The sequence below is a fragment of the Nyctibius grandis genome, chromosome 6 (assembly GCF_013368605.1).
Source record: "Nyctibius grandis isolate bNycGra1 chromosome 6, bNycGra1.pri, whole genome shotgun sequence".
In the NCBI taxonomy this organism is placed as follows: domain Eukaryota; kingdom Metazoa; phylum Chordata; class Aves; order Nyctibiiformes; family Nyctibiidae; genus Nyctibius; species Nyctibius grandis.
The window spans coordinates 24,870,221-24,890,812 of record NC_090663.1 but is presented as its reverse complement, the minus strand read 5'-3'; positions in this window follow the sequence as shown (position 1 = coordinate 24,890,812).

The window sequence follows — 20,592 nt, the reverse complement described above, 5'->3', positions numbered from 1 at the left end:
GGGATGTTTGGAGTGATGGTGTTTGTCTTCCCAAGTACCCATTGCACATGATGAAGTCCTGCTTTCCTGGAAATGGCTGAGCATCTTCCTGTCAATGGGAAGCAGTGAATGAATTCCTTTTTCTTCGCTTGTGTGCACAACTTGTGTTTTACCTATTAAACTGTCTTTATCTCAGTGCATGAGTTTTCTCGCTTTTGCTCTCCTGATTCTCTCTCCTTTCCCACTGTGGTGGGAGTGAACAAGCGGCTGTGTGGGGCTGAGCTGCCTACCGGGGTGAAACCACAACATCACAGAAATTTTTTTCGTCTCTAGCAGCTGATATAATAAAATACATTTCTTCTCTCTAGAAAACTTGTTTTGGGAAGCAAATGACATCACAGAAATATACTGAAAAATCCCCAAGATGCCATCAGAGTTTAAAGTGAGGCTTGTTAACTCCAGTAACGGCTGTATCCTCTCTCAATGTTATTGATTCTTTCACATGAAAAAATGTAGTGAGGTAAAACTATAAGAGGTGCTGAAAGATCCATCCATGCCAGCACACTCAGAAGAGGCAAGTAAACTGGGGAAATTCCAAAACTTTGTGTCTTTTATTTGTTTTCTACAGGTATTGCAATGGTGTCATTTTTTCTCCACTGTTCATTATCAGAGTTTCAAGAAATTATCAAAAAATTGCAAATGAAGTGAGAAATAACACTATATAAAATAAGCAAAACAAACTCTAAAAATGAACACTAATTAGGGGGAAAAAAAGTATCAACAGAATGAGGAGCTGATGGTCATTATGAACAAGATTTTAAAGAAAAATAAATAAATAAACTTTCATCTTTCAGAAAGCTAGGGTCATATCACATCATTTACAGGATAAACTATAATCCTAATTTCTCCTCATAATGTATACATTTAACTTAAATGTGGGCAATAAAAATTAAATAAGAAGTACTTGAAAATGAAAGTGAATATTTTTTTTTCCTTTTTTTGTTAAATTCTTTTTCTCCAAATGTCATTTGCATAGGCCTGTTTTTCTGGCACCCAGGTCAGAAACAAAACTTTTCAAAAAACGGACTCAAGAGTCTGGCCATTAGAGTCAGGTACCAACCAGATTTTCCAGGCACTGCTGGAACTATTTTGAATGGTTATTTTTGCCACATATATTAATAATTTGTTTCCTAGGTTTCATTAAATAGAAAAAAGAGAAAAAAAGTCCTTGTCACGGTTTAAAGCTGGGCTGGCTATTAAACCTGTGGCAGATGCCCTCTGTTATCCCCTCCCACCACCAAAGGGAAAGGGAAAAGGGACAGAGGCTTCCGGGTTGGAAAGTTAGAACAGTTTTAATAAACTATAATAATGAAAAAGAGTATAATAATAATTATAGAAATAATCAAATATATACAAATATATACAAATATATATACAAAACCAAGATCGAGCTCCCCTGAAGTCAGCCACGTCACCACCGGCACTGCAAGGCAGGCTCCGGGAAGGCCCAGGCTGGGCCTAGCGACAGTCGAGAGCTGGATTCAGGAATGCACAGATCGGGATCGGGGGCAGCAGGAAAACGGACAGAGTCCTCTTCGGACACCGGCCATAGCAGAAAGAGAGTGAGACCCTCGTGATGCCCCCACTTTATACTGAGAATGATGTGTATGGGATGGAATACCTTCGTTGGTCAATTTTGGGTCACCTGCCCTGTCCGCTCCTCCCTGCAGCTGCGACCCCCCTTCGGCTCTTCACTCATAATCCGTGAGGAATTTAGCACTGACCTTGGTTTCTCTAGGAATAAGTACAGCAAGAGCCTTTCTGCACAACATCCCTACCGGTGCCTCAGCGATAACTACAAACTTCGAGCGTTATCAGTACTAGAAGCGGACACTGTCTGCAAAACATGCAGTTAGTTTCAGAAAGTGCAGTTACTTAGAGGAGACCCAGCTGAAAGTAAAAATCACTGAAAGGAAAATTGGCCTGGTTTAGGCCAAACCAGGACAGTCTTTAATATCAAACTTTTTTGTGCAAGAGAGAAACGATTCCAAACTTCCAGTTTCAGCTGAAGATTTTTAGAGTTCGTAATATGTCAAAATAATTAGATGTCATCAGGTTAAAATCTTCATCAAGCTTCATTCTTGGTCAGTGTAAACATTTCCTCATTTTACAATGACCTTTCTAGATCAACAATTTTTGTCATTTCAGTCAGGTTTTTTAGCCAGATTTGATTCTAATCTTATGTACAGTGAAACAGTGTGGCAATAGCCTCAGGAACGTCCATTGATGATGAAAACAACAAAGAGCAATTTCAAGCAGGATGTTTAACTGGAACTCATTGTGTCTGTCAGAACTTTTCTGCAATCTTTTTGCATTGATAAAGCTGGACCCTTTACCTTTGCAATTTTATTGCTTATCTAAAACTGTCCACTAACATTGCTTTAGGGATGAATTATTTTTTTTCTAAGTGGATTTTAGATTTTTCACTTTACTTTAATAGTGAAGGCAGAAAGAAATTGGATTTTTTTTGTCTAATGTTATAAAGAGTTTGTATTTGTTTGAAGTGTTTAGGGCATGAGATTTTTGAAATTGCCAAGATCAGTTACTATAAAATGTTAACAGAAAAGACTGACAGTATAACCAGGTGCTATATGCCATTCCCGTAATATACTGAGCTTATTAAAAAAAAAAGTATTGTAGACTTTCAATATATAAATTATTATTTTCTAGTTTGCACTCTTTCCATGGGGTGCAATCTTTCAGGAACGGACTGCTCCAGCGCAAGTCCCCCAGGAGATCACAGGTCCTGCCAGCAAACCTTCTCCAGCATGGGCTTCTCTCTCCATGGGTTCACAGGTCCTGCCAGGAGCCTGCTCCAATGTAAGCTCTCCGTGGGGTCACAACCTCGTTCGGGTACATCCACTTGCTTCAGCTTGGGGTCCTCCACGGGCTGCAGATGGATATCTGTTCAACTATTAAGTTCCATGGGATGCAGGAGGACAATCTGCTTCATCACAGTCTTCACCATGGGCTACAGTGGAATCTCTGCTCTGGTGCCTGGACCACCTCCACCCCCTGCTTCTTCACTGACACTGGTGTCTGCACCACCTCCTCCCCCTGCTTCTTCACTGACACTGGTGTCTGCATAGTTCTTTCACATATTCTCACTCCTCTCTTCTGGCTGCTGTTGGACAGCAACTTTTTCCCTCCTTAAATATATTATCACAGAGGCACTACCACTGTCACTGACTGGCTCAGCCTTGGTCAGGGGCAGGTCCATCTTGGAGGTGGCTGGCACTGGCTCTATCGGACATGGGAGAAGCTTCTAGCAGCTTCTCACAGAAGCCACCCCTGTAGCCCCCTTGTTACCAAAACTTTGCCACGCAAACCCAATAAACTATGAAATTTAAAAGAAACAGAAAGTTGGTCTCAGCTTTTTTTTCTTTTACAAAAACAAAGACTTGAGACTTTTGTCTTAGAACTTCACAGAGATTTACCTGAGATCTACACCTGTCATAACAGTATGCAAAATTTTATAATATTGATGTGGTACATGTGGTGATTTTTTAAGAATAATTGCCAGGAAAAAAGGAGAAGAAATCAAATGTTTTATAAATCTATTAAATAATGTTTAAACACTATTATTAATATAGAAATGTATTTTTCTCCGCAAAATGTTAATATTACAGAAATATCACCTGAGTTTACATCATATTAATAATATGCACCCTTCCTACCTGAAATGCTTTATACAGGCGATACACAAGCATCTGGACCTTGTAACTGAATTTTTTGAAGTTTGTAATTTTTTGGAGTCATGTGTGGGTCGGTAATCTGGACACAATCGTTTACAGTACACGTACAATTAATCAGCTCATTAAATATGGAAAAGTCACTGTGAAAGCTAAAATACAGGTTACCTATTTATAAAAAAAAACATTTTGCCCTTGAGTTGCTGATGTAGCAGCTCTTCCTACATTTTATGTCTACCATTCATGTAAAGAAAGTTTAGTGTCAGGGCCTAAAATGGTAGTCAATGTGTGTGTATATATATATATATATATGAAAAATAATTGATTTACAAAGATCCATTATATTTATTTTTAAATGAATCAGCTGATTATTCAAAGAACAAATTGATAATTATGAAGAGAAATCAACATAGTTCAACAGAGTTCAAAGCAAATGTCAATAGTACTTTGTTTTGCATTTTATCAATTTGACAGAGTGTGAGGGCTTATGATATCCTCTGGCTTACTGTTCGTTTATTAGGTATTGAGGAAGCCAGTAATGGTCACAAAAATAGGAAATTACTCCTTCTCTTTATGAAGACCCTATTTCAGAGTAAAACCCAAAGAAAAAGAAGAAAACCTTGTCTTTAATGTGGCCTAGATAGAGGGACAACAGGGATGAGATGGAGCAAAGGAGACCTGTTGATTGGGCAAGCCACAATCAGTAGTCACAGAAACAATATTTCATAGAATCATAGAATGGTTTGGGTTGGAAGGGACCTTAAAGATCATCTAGTTCCACCCCCCTGCCATGGGCAGGGACACCTTTCCACTAGACCACATTGCCCAAAGCCTCATCCAACCTGGCCTTGAAAAATTCCAGGGAGGGGGCATCTACAAATTCTCTGGGCAACCTGGTCCAGTGTCTCCTCACCCTCACAGTAAAGAATTTCTTCCTAATATCTAATCTAAATCTACCCTCTTTCAGTTTAAAACCACTCCCCCTCATCCTGTCACTACTTCTCGTAAAAAGTCCTTCTCCTGCTTTCCTGTAGGTCCCCTTTAGGTACCGGAAGGCTGCTAGAAGGTCTCCCTGGAGCTGTCTGTTCTCTAGGCTGAACAACCCCTACTCTCTCAACCTGTCTTCACAGGAGACGTTGCCCAACACTCTGATCATCTGTTTGCATAGAGGCATTTAAGTTGGGCCCCTGATGAAGCTCTTACTGGCTGGGATTCCTTTGTGCTGCTTTTTTTTTTTTTTAATTATTTTTTCATTCAATTCAGTGAAGTAAAAGCAGCAAGCAAAATCTACTGAATGTACTCAAATCCACATGGTATTTCTAATTTGTCAAGCCAAACTACAAAGAAGTCTTAGCATAATGCTTATGTTTATCTGTCGTAGAGAGCCTTATACATATTTATATAAGAATGCATTTTAAATATATCTCTAGAAGTATTATGTCTAATCTATAGATACGAAGCTATTGTTAGTAATATTTATTCTGAAGACATTTCCTGTATCACAGAATATTCAGACCGATTTGCATATGGATATCAGAAGCTAACCCCACATAAGCTTAGAAATGAGTAAATAAACCAATAATTGTTAATAATTCTACTAGAAAATGTAATCAAAAGCTGTGAATCATACTATGAGGGCTCCAGAAGATTTATGGCATTTTAAAAGTTATTGAAGGTACTGAGCATTTAGGAAACCAGGTCTGTATTTGTTTTCTGTTGCTGTAGTGAGAAGCTATGCCATCTAACCTTATTCAGTGGAAAAGATCTGGCAGGTTTTCAGAAATGTTACATCTTTTATCTCAACTTCATATTTTGTATATCTAAGCACACATTTTTGAGAGGAAGCACTGGTAACATTACTTTGTAGTCAGATTGTGTTGCATCTGCCATCTAATCATCAGAATGGTCTTCAAACAGACTAAAGACAGTTAATCAGATAAGAAAATAGTCATTTCTGTTAGAGGCAGTTGAAAGAGAAGGAAAGGACATCATTATTGCAAACATTTTAGTGAGTTTTTCTTTGTTTCATTTTCTGCCAGCTGTGATGTCAATGAACATCTAGTCCTGCAAAATTTCACATGTAACAATAGTCCTCATTGCCTTTAAATTGATTACTTGCATGATAAAGCTATCAAGAGAAGGGTTATTTGAGGTCGAATGTCTACCTGTGGTTTCTTTTCTGTTTCATAGCCTGCCAGGAAACGCTGGCTGTGTGAAATGGAGCTGAAAGCCCTTTTTGGGGTGAGTAGATTATTTTGTGTTTGTTTGGAATTTCTTAAATGTTATCATTATGTTCTTGTTTGGTTTTGTTTCCTTCTTATTCCAAAATGAATTGAACCTCAGTGATATTTTGAATTTTACTCCTAAGAGAGGAGAAAAATTACATAAAAGAGTAAGGAAAAAGACTAATATTTGAAAAACATTCTTTAGCAATGTTACCACATTGCTAAGTGGATAGAAGTAGACTTGAATGTCAAATATTTAGGAAGTAGACTTCTCTTATCCTATCCTGTCCTCATACATATGAAGTTAATTTATCCTAGTAATGGAGAAACCATGTTCCACAGGTTTTCCGTACAAACTCAGGCTGTCTGCATATCTAAAGCCCCCATTGTTTTTCCTGACGATTACTTCTGACACTGTCTATTCAGTTATGAGATAGACAGCAATTTAGAAAGCAGGCTTTTGAGGATTTTTTTTTTTTTTTCAAAGCTCACATCTTCCAAATTATGTAGATAGATAAGATGGTGATTTCTGGCGTGCTTGACTTCAGTAGAGCTATGCTGATTTACGGCACATAAAGACTTTAAGAGTTTAGCACTCCTATATTCTTTTTGCTTGGGAAATAACATCTTAACTTTTCTTCTTTCTCTGCAGTAGTATGAATAAAATGCTATACTTTCATGAATACATGGATGTATTTTTGAGTCGTAAATTTAATTTCTTTACAAATCCCTCAAAATTAAAAATATGTGCAGTCATGCAAGTACTTATGTCTCTGAAAAGGATTTATTTTCTTCCTACTTTAAATGAAGGAGGTGAAACTCAAGAAAGTGAATAACAAGCTCTGATCTGACCTCATTTCTCTCAGTATAATTCCAGGTAGGTTATGCTCAGCAGGAGAAAAAGTGCAAGTGAATAGGATTTTTTTTACTCTAAATTGTAAAAAGGATTTATGATTGCAAAACTGAATTCTCTACCACTGATAAAAAGATTTCTAAAACAGATTAAGGGAAATGTAAGTAATTTCAAATGAGTGTGTCTTTGTCTATTGTGAGTTCAATGAGATTTTTGACAATTTTATGTACACAGTTACTTACAATGATCTTTATTCTTTCTCAGACTGCTTGATAACTTTGGACATAGCCAATCTCATTTCTAATGATGAGTATGAACCAAAGTATCTTGCAAAATCATTACCAGTCTCTAAGAGAAGTAAACTAGTATTGCCCTTCTTTTTCTACATATGATCATGACCATCAATCCAGCTGATTAAATCAAATGTCTAACAAACAATTTTATTCTTAAACCCTTCCCGTTCTAATTTCCTGCTTCCAGGACTTTTTTTGGGCAATCAGTCTCTGCAGCTTGGTCAGAACCAGTCTGAGGACTGAGAGTAGGATAAGTCCCATTCATTTAGGACTGGCTTGTGAACAACTTGTTTTTCCATTCTAGAGGAACACAAGAGGATCTTACCAGTTGTTTTTGGCTATCTGGCTTGACAGGACTACTAGGACTAGTTCCTGGTTTTCTTCCTATGTACACCCTCTTCAGTTCCCACTCCAGCATAGGTTTCCTGATTTTTTCTTTTTCTGCCTGGTCCCACATAATCTTTGTTCCTGACTTGGTCTAAAAGCGTTGAGCCAACCACTTCTGCTCCCCAGCTTTGACCAGACCTCAGAAGACGGTGTTCCTATAGTCTTCTTTTAACATTCTTTGAGTTTAACATACTTCCTACCCAGATCACCGTTTTGGAACATATCTTGAATTATCTGGATTGTAGTTTTGGCCTGTCCTAATTAAAGGATCCAGATCCAGTCTGTGTACTAGTCTGATCCTCACCACTGAGCTTCATCTTCCAATTGTGATTTGCTTACAGATAGCAGGTTATTTTTCTGGTAGTATTTTTATCTTTATGCAGAACACAAAAATAAAGGATTAAACACTCCCTGAAACATATTTGTGTTCGTTGCCACTAGTGAGAACCATAGCCAAAGAATAAAAAGGTAATTTTTCTGATCACCTCAATACACAGGTTTTGGGGATGGGAAGAAGAAAAGTCATAACATGAGAGCTAGTTGAAACTGGTTAAGAATAATTTTCAAAATGTGTTGTCCAAGAATTCTGCGTATGTAGCTTATTAATATTCTACTAGTCAGTAGGTGGGAAGAATTTTAATGTTACTGATAGACATAGTAACATTTGCAAATCTAATAACACATACTGGTCTTGATTACACTTCATAAAAAAGGCAAAGCAGAAAATAATTGTTGTTTTCATATGAAAATAATATTGTTGATTTCAGATGACTAAGACGTAATCCAAGAAGTTTCTGAGTTGTCTGTCACATTTAATAGTAGTATATGTTCTGTCAGTCCACAGTTATTTTAATCATCCCATAGATTCCAAGAATATGCAGGTCTGTGAGTGTCCAGAAATCATACGACTATCTGTATCCTTCAGACCTCCACCAATAAACAAACAACAATGTGACATCTGTGGTAGATGCTACACTGGAATATAAGAATACACATATCAGCACAGCACTGACAATTTGAAGATTTTTTACGTGCTTGTAAAGTTACTGCAAGATTAGGGTCAAAGAGAGGTAACTCAGCCTGCTCCTCTATCTGTATATCTGAAGTAGATATTTCTGGGTTCCTTTTGACATGATAACCTGAAAAAGAAAGATATGCTTAAGGAATAAAAACATAGAAATGAAAGTGGAATTGAATACTGTTTATAAAGGGTATCTTAATATGGACAGTGGCTCTGGACCTATGCTCTGTGTTCCAATTTGCCTTATGAAAATGATAGAATGTTATTATATTCTGTAAAAATTTATTTTTAAAAGTGAGCTCAAAAATGTAATTCAATATATGGATTCAAGGAAAATATAATATAAAATAAAATAAAAGAACTGATAAAAGCCTTATCTGTTGAGCTGACAGGTACTACGCATTTTGAAAAGGCTAGAGAGGATCCATTTATTGTTTTCTTTTCTGAGATGTAACAGCATAGTAGTCTTAGAAGATGATGTCAAACATTTCTTCTGTGACACTGCCTTTTCCCCTTTATCTCATCTTCTTGGTAACCTTGCATAAATTAAGTTATGTAAGTCTTAAGAGTTTTCCAAACTGTAGAGATTTGCTTTGCTAACAAAGGCACAACAAGAAACAAGGCAGTTTCTATTTGCCAGATCTCTGTGTAGAAGAGAGTAACAAGTATCTACTGGATATACTTTACATCTTGATAAGAATTTTCACCTTAAAATCATTATTTGAAAATTAAAGAGTTTAAAACTTCATTTAGACTCTAGACATCCCTAAATCCTATACAAAATATTAGTTATTTTATGAAATGAAAATACTATGACAAAAATACTATTTCGTAAAACAAAAAGAAAAAAAAACTGTGAAAATATAAATTTATAAATGAGGAACATAAAAGAATTCAGTCCAGTTGAAGTCTGTCTCTTAAAAGTTACGCAGAGTAATTAATGTGAACTGTAAAACTGTATAACTGTAAAGAACTATTCTAGTCAGTTTCCCTTACACCTACAACTTACAATGTAAAGGTCTTCCTCCCCTCGTACTATTTTTTTGGGTTTTGTGTTTTGTTCCAGATGTGCAATGCCATAATAATTATAGAATTCCTCTCTTTCTCAAGGAGACTCTATGTTTTCTTGTACACATCTGTTCCATTACAGCTTTTGGAAGACTGGTATTTGCAGTACACTATTTTTTCTCCATGATTGTTGTAGGAGTATGATTCCTCTAGAAACAAAGATGACCACTTTTGTATATAATATCTGACAAAAAGGGAATTTAAACTTGCACTTCTTGCATGTATAGGAATAATTCATCATGTTTAACTTACCTATGAGTACCTGAGACAATCTGTTGCTGATACTGAACAGAAACATATGCAGAAGTATTTTCAGGATTAGCACCCCAAGAATACCTCTCTAAAGTAAAAATGTTTTGAATTGAAGAAGTACTGAGAGAAACACTGATAATTTTCAGTTAAATAAAGAAGCAATGAGGTTGTCAGAGAGTAGAAGTGTTGTGGTCCCACTTCTTATACATGCAAAAATAGCACTGCATTTTTTCACAGGCTCGTGTCTGCAGAGTTAAAAGTTGGAAAGGTCACAGAGAAATACTTTTCTGAAAAACTCCATCTCTTTTCTGAAAAGGACATTGGGCTATTGGTTTGGCACCTTTCTTCTAATATCTACTCTACAGTTTCCCTGTCTTTTCAGTAGCCTGTTTTTGCTAGAGAAGGTAAAAAATTCTAGATACTGTACCTGTTTCTAATGCATTTAACAGCTTCCAGAATATTTCTTTCAAGGATTGGAATTACATCAATGGTATTTGCGATTTCAAACTCATTTCCCTGCAGACTCCTGAACCCTTCATGTTCACAAACTTGTTTCTTCCACTTCTCAATTCCTTCTGCTGTGAAAGCTCTTTTTGCTCTCTTGTTGAAAATAATTTGATTTCTTGTGACTGCTAAATGTTTGCAGAGGCAAACCAGCTGCCACAATACTTCCACAAGCAGAAAGCTAAAAATCCCCTAAACCCCAGAAACTATCTTGCTTGAATGCATCGACTACCTATATCTTGATTCTCTTTCTCTCTCTCCGTCCTTGAATTCTCCTTGAAAAAAACTGCCTGAGAATTTTTCTTGATTTGGATGAAGAAGTCTGCAACAAAGGATTTGCTAATCTGTTCTTTTACAGTTTTCTCACTCTTGTCATTGGTTAATGTAGCCTGCCAGGTCTAGAGCAAGTTTCTGTAGTTTTATTCTGAATAACTTACAACTGTTCTCACATTCAGTTCCTCTCTTTCATTTTCTTTAAAAGAAGCAGAATATTAAACCGAGGTGAGCACTGTGCCATAATTAATATGCAGGTAGCATTCACAGGAAGCTGACAAGCAGCAATATATAAGACTTGGTACAGTATGTTTTTCCTACTAAGTCATATCATTGTAATAACTATCAATTAAGTAGCAGAAGTAACTTCCTTTAAAGATACTATCCCTTATTCTAGGAGTGGAATGTGTTATCAAAGCCTGACAGCTTCTGCTCAAGAAAAGATCAAGCAGGTTTGAAAGCCAGGAAGTGCCACTGTAGTCAAAACTGGAAAGATGTGGGTGAGTTCTCTAGTACTGGTACTTTCACAACATTAACACCCAGGGAAAGCAAACAGAAAGCAGATACCATGTAGCCACTGTGTGACTAAACCTCGACCTTGCCTTGGGAGCATTTTTGGCATCTGTTTTCCGTAGGTTTAAACACATAGCACATTTGTGCAAGACAGTGAGAAAAGATCCTTTGAGTCGGCTATGGTGGTTACACAGTATGGAAAACTATGTGCCCTGAACAGCTAATTTAAAAAATCAGGGTTTTCATTCTACAGGAAACTCATAATCTGTTTTTTGGTTAGTTGGTTGGTTGGTTGGTTAGGTTTTTTGGTTTGGTTTTGTTGTTTGTTTGTTTTTTTTTTTTTTTTCCATTCAGTTACAAATCAGAAAGATTTGAAAGTCCTTATGACAATGGTAGTTACGATCTTTTAACATTTTTTCAGAACCATTCTGGTGCCTCAAATGAATAAACTTGGATAGTCACGTTCCTAATCGCCTAATCCCATGTTCATTCATTGAAATTTACTGTGTATAAATTAAATTGCTAATTTTAATAACTATATATTTCCTGTATAGTTGTATTTAATCTAATCAGCTAAACTGCTGCCGTAGTAAGTAAGAGGAAAATATCACTAGGCATGAGTCTATTCATTGTAAGGTAGTTGTTTGAAGTAGATCACATGGATCACTGTCTAGAAGTGCAGGCCTACACTTACTGCCTCACTTACAGACCTACTTGCACAGAGTTATGTCCTTGGGTTCAGATTATTAAAATTTCAAATATTTATGAAAAACAAATATTAATCCACAAGAAAATTTGTCGGACTTATGAAAGTGTTCAGTATTTGTATATGCTTTTTCTCTTTTAGATTAATCCAAGTTTAATAAACATCTCAGACATTAAAAATATGTATTGTTAACATTGGTATAAACACATGTTTATTAGCCAGTGATCACTGTTTTTTCTGCTCTTGTTAAAGATTAGATTAATGTGAAAAGAAGTGTCTCTTAAAAATTGCTAATTTTGTGTCATAATATAGTTATCACATGAAGTAGTATTTTTTTATACAATACTGTGCTAATGCTGGATCTTATTAGGTTCCAGTTTGATAATGGAAAAATTCCATAAAAACATATTTTCATGTAATTAGAAATTTAAGCAACTATATATTGTTGAAGGAAATCTGGGTTATAAATATTTTAAACTAAAATTATATTCTGATGCATAATATATTGAAGTGGAATTATTTCTTAACATATTATGAATCCTAGTGGGAAACCTTCTTAAAGACAGAAATATCAGCTCATTTATTTTTCATACTATGAATGCAAGATTCCTAAACTAACCCTTTTATTTATGGTTAATATCTTTAAAGGTAGTATCCAGAGAGTGAATAAAGAAGGACACCTTTTATTTATATGGCATTTAGAATTAGATAATTCATTTAATCTGTATGAGTACAAACTGTCCACGTGTAGAAGATCAAAAACCTGAGGACATATTTAGTTCACATCCTTTTTAAGGAGAATATGCTAATACCTGCTTTATTTTTTCCACTCTAGGAAAGCCGCCAGTCTAGGAAGGCTGACAGTCTACCATTAGTAATGCCATAAGCTGCGAACAGAGCGGGCAAACAGAGCATGGCGCGTCAGCCAGAGAGTGGCGCGGCAGTTTGCGCGGCAGTTCGTGCAGGCAGGGCGTGCAGGGAGGGTACAGACACCCTACCTGGCCCTCAAGGCAAAATGGTGGGCACTCGCCTGAGAGCGAGGGCTGCAGCTCTGGCTTGGGGATCTGCACCATCGACCCCAGCCATAACCGATGCCTCCACCCAGACAGAGCTTCTGAAGGGAGAGGCTGGAATGCGGACCTCGGACTGTGGTAAGTGTCTTGATCTTTTGCCTGGGTCAGGGATGGGCAGCAGCAGACCTGCCTGCATCAGGTGTGCCCAGGTGGAGGACCTCCTGCAGCAGGTGGTTGAGCTGCAGGAGGCAGTGAGGAGGCTGTGTAATATCAAGGAGGCTGAGAAGGAGTTGGAAAATGGGGTTCAAGTGCAGTCTGCAGTGGCCCCACAGTCCATGGCCAAACAGAGAACCCCCCCCCCGCAGCAGCACACTTGGAAGGAAGGGGGGATAAAACTGCAGGAGAATGGAGCGTCGTAAAGACAAAAACCAGCAGGAGGAAGAGACTTCCTCCAAGGTCTGAGGCCCCCCTGCAGAACCCCCCAGTGGCACACACAGAAGGAAACGGGGATATAACTGTAGAGGACTGGAAGGATGCAAAAGCAAGGACTATCAGGAGGAAGAGACTTCCCCCGAAGTCTGAGGTGCCCTTGCAGAACCACTTCAGTCCTCTGCAGTCTAAGGAGGAAAGACCTGCCGCATTGGGAGAGACGATGGAGCCCAGTAAGGTAGCCCAGTGTGTCCCCCATATAAAGACCAGTACTACCAAGAAAAAGCGACAGGTGATAGTGGTAGGTGACTCTCTACTGAGGGGCACAGAGGCACCCATCTGCCAACTTGATGCGTTCTCTAGAGAGGTGTGCTGCCTACTGGGGGCTCGCATCAGGGACGTCATGGAGAGACTACCGAGCCTGTTACAGCCCTCAGACTATTACCCACTGCTGCTGTTTCACGTGGGCACCAGTGATACAGCTAAGAGCAGTCTGAGGTGTATCAAGGAGGACTACAGAGCCCTGGGAGCAGTGGTAAAGGACTCTGGGGCCCAGGTAGTTTTCTCATCGAACCTTCCAGTCAAAGGGAAGGGGACTAAAAGGGACAGTCACATTAGGGAAATCAACACATGGCTACAGGACTGGTGCTACAGCCAGGGGTTTGGCTACTTAGACCATGGGACTCATTTTGAGAAACCCAGTCTTCTGGCAGCTGACAGGGTCCATCTGTCAGAGAAGGGGAAGACTGTCTTGGGTCATAGTTTAGCCAAGCTGGTAAAGAGGGCTTTAAAGTAGAGTTGCCAGGGGAGGGGATCCTCAGACCATCCCAATTCATCCAGTCCGATGCCAGGGCCAGTAATAGGTGCCCAGAGACTGGAGAAGGATGGCAGGTCAGCCGGAGAGCACCAGAAGAGCCACAGATAGAAATTTCAGGCCGCAAGGCAGCTTCGTCCGGGGCCCATCTTAAGTGCCTCTATGTAAATGCACGGAGCATGGGGAACAAACAAGAGGAATTAGAGACGTGCGCATACCTGCAAGGCTACCACCTCGCTGGCATCACAGAGACATGGTGGGATGACTCCGATGACTGGAGCGCTGGAATGGAGGGATACAGGTTTTTTAGAAAGGACAGGCAGGGGAGACGAGGAGGGAGTGTTGCGCTCTATGTCAATGATCAGTTTGAGTGCATGGAGCTCTGTCTGGGGATGGAGGAGGAGCTGACGGAAAGTTTATGGGTCAGGATTAAAGGGCGGGCAGGGACGGGAGACATTATAGTGGGCGTCTGCTAAAGGCCACCTGACCAGGATGGCCATGCGAATGAAGCCATCTACAGACAGATAGATGTAGCCTCACGTTCACAGACCCTGGTCCTCATGGGGGACTTCAACCACCCTAACACCTGTTGGAAAGACAACACAGCTGGGCATAAGCAATCCAGGAGGTTCCTGGAATGCGTGGATGACAACTTCTTTCTCCAAGTGATAGAGGAGCCTATGAGGAGAGGTGCCATGCTGGACCTTGTTCTCACCAACAAGGAGGGGCTGGTGGGGGACACAAAGCTCAAGGGCAGCCTTGGCTGCAGCGACCATGAAATGGTGGAGTTCAAGATGCATATGGCAGCAAGGAGGGCACGCAGCAAGCTCACCACCCTGCACTTCATGAGAGCAGATTTTGGCCTTTTCAGGGACCTGCTTGGTAGAGTCCCTTGGGATAAAGCCCTGGAGGGAAGAGGGGCCCAGGAAAGCTGGTTAGTTTTCAAGGACCACCTCCTCCAGGCTCAGGAGCAATGCATCCCGACAAAGAAGAAGGCAGGAAAAAACGCCAGGAGGCCTGCATGGATGAACAAGGAGCTTCTGGATAAACTCAGGTACAAGAAGGAAGCCTACAGAGGGTGGAAGCAAGGACAGGTAGCCTGGGAGGAATACAGGGAAATTGTCCGAGAAGTCAGGGACCAGGTTAGGAAAGCTAAAGCCCTGATAGAATTAAATCTGGCCAGGGACATCAAGGACAACAAGAAATGCTTCTATAGGTATGTCAGGGATAAAAGGAAGACTAGGGAAAAGGTGGGCCCTCTCCGGAAGGAAATGGGAGACCTGGTTACCCAAGATATGGAGAAAGATGAGGTACTCAACGACTTCTTTGCCTCAGTCTTCACCGGCAAGAGCTCTAGCCTCACCACCCAAGTCGCAGAAGGCAGAGGCAGGGACTGGAAGGATGATGAACCACCCACAGTAGGAGAAGATCAGGTTCGAGACCATCGAAGGAACCTGAAGGTGCACAAGTCCATGGCACCTGATGAGGTGCATCCACGGGTCCTGAGGGAACCGGCAGATGAAGTTGCTAAACCGGTATCCATAATTTTTGAGAAGTCGTGGCAGTCTGGTGAAGTTCCCACCAACTGGAAAAGGGAAACATAACCCCCATTTTCAAGAAGGGACAAAAGGAAGACCTGGGGAACTACAGGCCAGTCAGTCTCACCTCTGTGCCTGGCAAGATCATGGAGCAGATCCTCTTGGAAACTATACTGAGGCACACAGAAATCAAGGAGGTGATTGGTGACAGCTAACATGGCTTCACCAAGGGCAAATCATGCCTGACAAATTTGGTAGCCTTCTGCGATGGGGTTACAGCACTGGTGGACAGGGGAAGAGCAACTGATGTCATCTACCTGGAATTGTGCAAAGCATTTGACACTGTCCTGCACGACATCCTTGTCTCTAAATTGGAGAGACATGGACTTGACGGATGGACCACTCGGTGGATAAAGAATTGGCTGGATAGTCGCACTCAAAGAGTTGTGGTTAACAGCTCGATGTCCAAGTGGACACCAGTGATGAGTGGCCCTCCTCAGGGGTCAGTATTGGGACTTGTCCTGTTTAACATCTTTGTCGGCGACATGGACAGCGGGATTGAGTGCACCCTCAGCAAGTTTGCCGACGACACCAAGCTGTACAGTGTGGTCGACATGCTGGCTGGAAGGGATGCCATCCAGGGGGACCTTGACAGGCTTGAGATCTGGGCCTGTGCAAACTGCGTGAAGTTCAACAAGGCCAAGTGCAAGGTCCTGCATGTGGGTGGGGGCAATCCCAAGCACAAATACAGGCTGGGAGGAGAATGAATTGAGAGCAGCCCCGAGGAGAAGGACTTGGGGGTGACGGTTGACGAGAGGCTCAACACGAGCCGGCAATGTGCGCTTGCAGTCCAGAAGGCCAACCGCATCCTGGGCTGCATCAAAAGAAACGTGGCCAGCAGGTCGAGGGAGGTGATTCTGCCCCTCTACTCCGCTCACGTGAGACCCCACCTGGAGTACTGCGTTCAGCTCTGGGGCCCCCAACATAAGAAGAACATAGAGTTGTTGGAACGAGTCCAGAGGAGGGCCATGAAGATGATCAGAGGGCTGGAGCACCTCTCCTATGAAGACAGGCTGAGAGAGTTGGGGGTCTTCAGCCTGGGGAAGAGAAAGCTCTGGGGAGGCCTCATAGCAGCCTTCCAGTATCTGAAGGGGGCCTACAGAAAAGCGGGAGAGGGGCTTTTTACAAGGAGAAGTAGTGACAGGATGAGGGGGAATGGTTTTAAACTGAAAGAGGGTAGATTTAGATTAGATATTAGGAAGAAATTCTTTCCTATGAGGGTGGTGAGACACTGGAACAGGTTGCTCAGAGAAGTTGTGGCTGCCTCCTCCCCGGCAGTGTTTAAGGCCAGGTTGGATGGGGCCTTGAGCAACCTGATCTAGTGGAAGGTGTCCCTGCCTGTGGCAGGGAGGTTGGAACTAGATGATCTTAAAGTCCCTTCCAACCCAAACTATTCTATGATTCTATGAGTCTATGATAAGTATGATTCCGTTCTATTAATCAGAAGTAAAGACATGCAAAAATACGTAAATCTGTGGATATGTTCTGAGTGTATTGAATTTCGTCATTATAGTGATCATTATTCGGGCAATTGACTTTCTTTGATAGGAAAAAGAATTATAGATTTAGATATGAAAGAATTAAAGATCACATTAAAGAATAAAAGCAAATATCTAATTAAGGAGAAGTTTTAAGGAAATAATTTCCCACATTTATTTTTAAGAGTACATCTTCATTCCCCTCAAATCTGTACTTTTCAACATAAACAGCAATTTATTATTGAAAAATACTATTTAAGATCATTTTTAATATGTATGGAATAGAAATTTAACTGAAAGCAGGTTCTTAATAAGATCAATATTTTAGCAGGTTTATACAGTCTTTGTAAGTCTCTTTGCACAAGAGAAATATTCTTTCCGACATGTACATTCAAGGCAGGAATGAACATGTCAGAAAGAGTAGCAACTAGCAGCAAGACTAGAGGACATAGCCTCAAGCTGCACCAGGGGAGGTTCAGGTTAGACATTAGGAAAAATTTCTTCACAGAAGGGGTTATTAGGCATTGGAATGGGCTACCCAGGGAGGTGGTGGAGCCACCACTCCTGAAGGTGTTTAAGAGAAGACTTGGTGTGGCACTTAGTGCCATGTTCTAGTTGACACAGTGGTGTTGGGTCAAAGGTTGGACTCGATGATCCCTGAGGTCTCTTCCAACCTAGCTGATCCTGTGATTACAGTGTTCATATGTTGAAGAACAAGAAAGTGTGGTTCTCTCTAAAACTTGGAAAATCATGTATAATAGTTTCTTAGGTATTTTTGTTGTCCAGGATTTGTATTTTCAATTTTACTTACCCTCCCGTGATCATCCCGATCTCTTGTTCATTTTCTGCACGGTACAGAGTATATAAGGAATATAGAGTTTTTAGAACTCTGATTTTTAAATGATACTAGTTCTACTAGGGATGGACTTTTGCAAATAATTTAAAAAAAAAAGTAAAACTATCTGGTTTTTTTTTCTTTGTTTTTTCTTTTTTTTTTAAATAAGGTAAAGAAAAGCTTATTATGGGATACTGAAATAAAATAAAACAATGGAAATAGGATAAATTATTCAAGAGATATGCTGATTGCATAGTATTCTCAAAAGAAAACCGTTATGGCTCATAGTACATTAAAAAAAAATTATGTGTTTCACCTTGAGAAAATAATCAAGATCAAGTCAATGCTGTAAACCTGGGTAGGTTATGGTATTCATTATAACTACAATTAAATTTAAATCAAAACATCAAGGGAGCTATCTCAACTGAATTCAACATATATTCACATAGACAACACGGATAGATACCACAGTGAAATGAATGATCACAAAAGGCATATTATTGATTTAGGCTGTAAATCACTCTACGGTTGAAGGATTTTGTGATGCACTTTGTTCTCCTATTCCCTTTCCTGTAGGCAGAGGGATGAAAGGAAATGCAGAGCTGGTGTCCTACCTATACCTCCTAAGTGTAAAAGTGTCTGGACCACAAGAGTTCAATAGACTAATTAGCCTTTGAGATCTGGCAGGCATTTAAGTATGAAACTTTTGTCGCAAAACACTTGCATAAGATGCATGGAATGTTTACTCTTATTGTGGTAAAAGCATTGAGTCAGTGAAGGACTGGAGCGTGTCCAAAGAAAGGCAACAAAGCTGGTGAAAGGTCTGGAACACAAGTCTTAAGAGGAGTGGCTGAGGGAACTGGGATTGCTTAGTTTGCAGAAGAGCAGGCCAAGGGGAGACCTTATTGCCCTCTACAACTACCCAATAGGAGGTTGTGGTGAGGTGGGGGTCGGTCTCTTCTCCCAGGTAACCAGCAATAGAATGAGAGGAAATGGCCTCAAGCTACTCCAGGGGAGGTTCAGGCTGGATCTTAGGAAGAATTTCTTCACTGAAAGAGTCATTAGGCATTGAAACAGGCTGCCCAGGGAGGTGGTGGAGTCACCGTCCCTGGAGGTGTTCAAAAAACGTCTAGATGTGGTGCTTCAGGACATGGTTTAGCGGGCATGGTGGCATTGGGTCGATGGTTGGACTTGATGATCTTTTAGGTCTTTTCCAACCTTAACAATTCTATGATTCTATGATTCTATGACTGCCAGGTCTTGCTTGTCATCTAAGTGCAGTGACAGATTTCTACTCTGCTAAATCAAGCTACTTCAGGAAAAATAAGAGAATATCCTGGCCTTTTTGCCATGCTTCCTTGACAACAGAACTGCAGCAGCATTAAACATAGAATAGCTAAAGATCAGAAGTTGTACTGACAACATGTTACTATCTCTATTTCAAAAGAAAATTCAGGCCTGACAGAGCTACCTTCCTTCAACTTACCACAAGATTTTGTACAAATCGGGAAGAGACACACATAAGGTAAAAAAACAAGTAAACAAACAAAATGTATGAACTTGAAGGTGAAATTTAAGAGGAGGAAGGCACGAAAAAGTTTTTTCTTTTAGACACAAGTTAATTATTTGAAAAGTATCTTCAGAATTCTAGTGAAACAAATGTATATATTCTAAGATAAAGTATATCCTTTACAACTTCCTCACAACTTTTTGATTTTTTTCTTTCATTACCTTTCACTTTTCTGTTGAATATGTTGTTTTTCTTTTTCATCCCATTAAACTTATGTAGTGTTACATTGGAGAGTGGGACAACGACATAATAGAGGAAAGGGATAGATTTTGATAACGTGTCAGCCAGAATATGTCAAAACTTCAATTTCTCCTACATATTTTAGATGAAGAAAGGCAAACTAGCATTTAATTTTGCTCTTCATCACAATAGACTCATTCTACACAGAAGCTGTTTTCTTGCTTTGTTCAATATCCAATTAATCTAGCTCTTGTCTTTTTTTAATAGAATTTATACACAGAGTTTTAGGTTCCCTAAGTGTTCGGACAAATACTAGTATTTACTAAAAGATATTCTCCTTGATATTCCATTTTTAGAACAATAAACTTAGGTTGTTTTTCTCATTACCTCATTTCTTGAGATTCAGTTTTCTTTTCCAAAACCAAATTTATTTATTATTAGTTCTGTCTTTCTATCCCACTGAAAAAGGTCCATAATAATTCTTTATACTTTTGTGTGATCGTCATTGAATTTTCATTGTATCCCTACTAATAACAAACATGAGCCATGATTTTTAATAGTTTGGCACTATGCGATCATCATGTAATTCCAAGCCTTCAAGACTGTTTGCTTTTTTCTTCTATTTGTTTTCTTGTTATCTACAAGTGTATCACAATTTTAGCCAATTACTGCAGCCAATAACTGTACATATTTAAGACGGACTTCCTACTAATCCAGGTTTCACTCCCTTGAAGCTATATTTGAATTACTTTTATTGGATCTTGACAGAGAATTTCTGCCAGGGTTTGGCTGGTTATGGTCAATATAACCAAAGTTAGAATTAATTTCATCATAACCCATAGGTTTTTG